Raw genomic sequence first — 4,906 nt, 5'->3', positions numbered from 1 at the left:
TAGTGACAGGTTGCCAGCCCATCGCCTAAAAGAAGAATCCCAAGTTTATAAGCTTATCCCTTAGTCGCTTTTTACGACAATAGTGGGAAAGAAAAGGAGTGGTCCTATTCTGTTTTCACCTGGACCTTTTTCAGGAACTAAGCTCTTCGCAGGACTTCAATGTCTTCAATGTCATTTATAGATTAAACACATTATTGTTAATTAGTTACTTCAATTGTGAAGAGAAAATAAACGTTATTTATTATTATTATTTACTAGCTGTGCCGGCGACTTCGTCCGCGTGAAATAGTTATTTTGGGAATCATTGAAGCCCTCAAGGATGATTAATTTTCCCCGTTTTTTTTTTCACATTTTCCATTATTTCTGCCTGCCTTGATAAATGGTATATTCAACACAAAAATATTTTTTCAATTTGAACCAGTAGTTCCTGAGATTAGCGCGTTCAAACAAACAAAGAGAAAACCAAACAAACAAACAAAGAAACAAACTCTTCAGCTTTATAAAATAAGTATAGATTAAATACCCTTGCCCCCAGGAGCAGCCCCGACCATGCGCGTGACGTAGCCTCCCCCAGGCGATGCGGCGCGCGCCGAGTCGCGCGCTGAGCTCGGCGACGCGCGTAATATGCGGTCGCTGAACGCGTCCGCATGCGCGGCGCTGCTGGAGCGCGTCCGCTGGGACGAGCCCGCCGGCCTGGCCAGCCTGGCCGTGCTCGCGCTCATCGACGTGCTGGTCATTGCTGGTGAGTGGGCGCAGGTTCAAATCCCGCCACCAATGAGATACTACATTCCTAGCAGGAGTAACCTGGAGCGAGCTCAGCGGTCGTAATATGCGGTCGCTGAACGCGTCCGCATGCGCGGCGCTGCTGGAGCGCGTCCGCTGGGACGAGCCCGCCGGCCTGGCCAGCCTGGCCGTGCTCGCGCTCATCGACGTGCTGGTCATTGCTGGTGAGTGGGCGCAGGTTCAAATCCCGCCACCAATGAGATACTACATTCCTAGCAGGAGTAACCTGGAGCGAGCTCAGCGGTCGTAATATGCGGTCGCTGAACGCGTCCGCATGCGCGGCGCTGCTGGAGCGCGTCCGCTGGGACGAGCCCGCCGGCCTGGCCAGCCTGGCCGTGCTCGCGCTCATCGACGTGCTGGTCATTGCTGGTGAGTGGGCGCAGGTTCAAATCCCGCCACCAATGAGATACTGCATTCCAAACAGAAGTAACCTGGAGTGAGCTCAGCGGTCGTAATATGCGGTCGCTGAACGCGTCAGCATGCGCGGCGCTGCTGGAGCGCGTCCGCTGGGACGAGCCCGCCGGCCTGGCCAGCCTGGCCGTGCTCGCGCTCATCGACGTGCTGGTCATTGCTGGTGAGTGGGCGCGGGTTCAAATCCCGCCATTAATGAGATACTACATTCCTAGCAGGAGTAATCTGGAGTCATGTTGGTATAAACAGTCTGAACCACTACACTGAAGCACTCTCAAAAGTATACTAGGTGTAAGTCATCAGCCTGGATTGCTTGATCAATGTAGGTGTTTAAAATTGTATAGCACACTGGCCGCTTACAAAAAAAGTTAATATTCAAGTGAAGAAAAATAGTGATCTTCTTTTGTTAATTTTTTCACAATGGTTGTCATGAATTGGAATTACTCACGATATGTTTAAGTTTTGAGTTTTTATATTATAGTTTTATTTTTATTTACCAACACGTAGTTATTTTATTTTATCTCGGCATATTTAGTTTAAACATTTTGGTCCTTCGAGCCGGATTGTGTAGTAGCCAGCAAGAAAGTGAGTTTGCCGTGAAAGTGCCAGGTTAAAAGAAGCAGTAGCTCGTTGATGATACCAGGCCCTGCAACAGCAGAGCTTTGGAGATTAAGCAGCATCATCCAACGCAGTCTACTACCGCAGAGGTGCGGAGGAAGTGAGTGCAAAAGTGCAATACGTGTTGGTGAATCGTGAGTAAATTTAACATTATTACGTGATAGATAAGGGTAATCAAGCAAGATTACCAAAGACAAAATGGAGCTATTAAATGTTCAATACAATATCATGGAGCAATTAAAAAAGTCCAAAATTAACTTTAAGAAGAGTCCTAAGGAAAGATTGTCGAAAACACATATAGAAACCAGGTTGCAAACTATCGACTCTAAATGGTCAGAATTTACAGGAAATCATTACAAATTGTTACAAATTAAAGACATATCTGAGTTTAGTTATTTTAAAGATGGGCTTTATGATGACACAGAAGAATTTTATATAGAGTTTAAATCCGAGCTAAGGGATTTTGTAGAAAAGTTGACGTCTACGAATAAAGACACAATTCCGTCAGAAGAATTGTCATCTTTCAATGTCGCATGCAGTAGTAAAGGTAATGTCAAGCTCCCAAAAATAGCTATCCCGACGTTCTCCGGAAAGTACACCGAGTGGACGACATTTCGCGATTTGTTTCTGTCCTTGGTACACAACAACAGCTCCATCGACGATGTCCAGAAGCTACATTATTTAAAAGGGAGTTTAGCAGGAGAGGCAGAGCAGTTATTGCGTCACATACCGATAACTTATGAAAATTATTCGCAGTGTTGGTCTACGTTAGAGAGTAGATATGATAATAAACAGTTCCTAGTAAATTGTATATTAAATAGTTTTTTTTGTAAGAGAAAAATAGAAAGAGAGTCTGCCACCGCCATTAAAGATTTGTTAAATAGTACTGTAGATATGTTGAATGGTATAAAAAGTTTAGGTATTAATATAGAGTCCTGGGATATTTTGATTATTTATATAGTTAGTGCAAAACTGGACCAAGAGTCGCGCAAGCAATGGGAGGCTAAAGTTAGTCAACTTTTATTACAGTCAAATGTATTACCTGATTTGAAACAATTTAAAGAATTTTTGGAAAATAGGTTTCATTCACTAGAATTTCTAGATAACAAAATAAATGAATTTAATAAAACCAAAGAGTATAATAGTCATCAAGCTACAGCCAACCCTTCTAAAATAGTGAACATGTTAGGAATGGAGCAAACGTGTCCATATTGTAAAGAAAGTCATAAGCTTAGCAATTGTAACGATTTTTCGAATTTAATTTATAGTGAAAGACGTCAGTTTGCTGAAATGAATAGAATTTGTTTCAAATGCCTTGTGCCAAACCATTTAGCAAAGAATTGTCGCAGTAGTAATTTTTGTAGTATCTGTAACCAGCGACACCATTCTCTCTTACACCAATTTCCTGCAAGCTTCAAAGAAAGTGAGAATGATGATAAGTGTCAAGAAGCTACCTCTGACACACCAGTTGTGTTAGGAGATAATATAACACATATTAAAAGTCACCTTTTAAGAGAAAATTCTAAGCATGTTATACTGCCAACAGCGTTAGTCGATACTGAGTCTTATCACAATCAAAGGCACACTCTCCGAGCTTTAGTGGATCAGTGCTCGGAAGCTTCCTTCATTACAGAAAAGGTAGTTAAACAATTGGGCTTGAGGAAGATTTCAACAAACAGTAGAGTAACAGGTTTAGGTTGTGCCAAGAGTATTACTTCACGAACTATGGTGATTTTACCAATACGCTCTCGTATTAGTCCTTGTTATATTAGAAATATTAAAGCATATGTCGTTGATAAAATAACCACTGTAATTCCATCCAGGGCAATTGGGGTTTCTTGGCCAACATTGAACACGGTAAAATTAGCTGATCCGAACTACCATACACCCAGCTCAATTGATCTTCTATTAGGTGCTGAAGTGTACAGCAACATAATTAGAGATGGTCTCCTCAAATCCTCTACAGGAACCACAATCGCACAGAATACTACATTAGGGTGGATTATAAGTGGCGAAGTAGAAACTTCTAAACAGAACTATCATATAAGAAAGTATGTAAATAAATATTAGATGTGTGTTATTATAGTATCTACTTGTACGTTATTTATTTTAGTCACGATACATTATTGTTTCCAATAACAGAATTAGTTCTATTTAAAAAAGATTATAGTTACAGAAGTTGTTTATTGTGCAATGAGTATAAAATATTGTCAAAATAATATTCCACAGCTTATAGATCGAATTAATTTGAAGATTCTGTAGATATATTATAAATTTCTACTTTATTTTATTTTCATTTTAATGCATACGTCTTTATACATTTCAGTTAGATATCTTAAAACTTGTATTGTTTAGTGTTAACATGGTGTTTGCGTTTTTAAGATGATATTGTTTAAACAGAGAAACCAAAGTATTATTTCTTAACTGATGTAATTATTAATACAGTCCACTTGTTTTAAATGGTCAGGATACCTACACTACACACAATGTAGGTACATACAATTTCATAAGTTTTTGTTACAAAAGGATGTTTTCACTGTCGTCTTATGATGAATAATAATATTTTTAAGTTTAGTTTGATATTCTGTATATAAGTTCATGTAATTTGAATATGAAGGTTAAGACTAGAAATGTTTCTTATTGTAATAGTTTATATTAAGTCAGTCTATTTGAGTTCATGAATTGAAACTTTTAAGTTAAATAGGCTATGGCGGGCAGTTAAATTGAAAGACGGTCGTCTTTGGCGGGCAGAATGTTTAAAATTGTATAGCACACTGGCCGCTTACAAAAAAAGTTAATATTCAAGTGAAGAAAAATAGTGATCTTCTTTTGTTAATTTTTTCACAATGGTTGTCATGAATTGGAATTACTCACGATATGTTTAAGTTTTGAGTTTTTATATTATAGTTTTATTTTTATTTACCAACACGTAGTTATTTTATTTTATCTCGGCATATTTAGTTTAAACAGTAGGCTTGATAGCTTTGTCAATAGGGGGAACCAACTATACCTCCTTCAGGCTCATACTTGTTCTCAACAGTCTTTCAAATTAGTTTTGTCTGGAGACGGCTCCAAAGACGTCAGTGGTCGTAAT

Source organism: Amyelois transitella, chromosome 23 (assembly GCF_032362555.1).
Source record: "Amyelois transitella isolate CPQ chromosome 23, ilAmyTran1.1, whole genome shotgun sequence".
In the NCBI taxonomy this organism is placed as follows: domain Eukaryota; kingdom Metazoa; phylum Arthropoda; class Insecta; order Lepidoptera; family Pyralidae; genus Amyelois; species Amyelois transitella.
Note: the sequence above shows the minus strand (reverse complement) of the source record.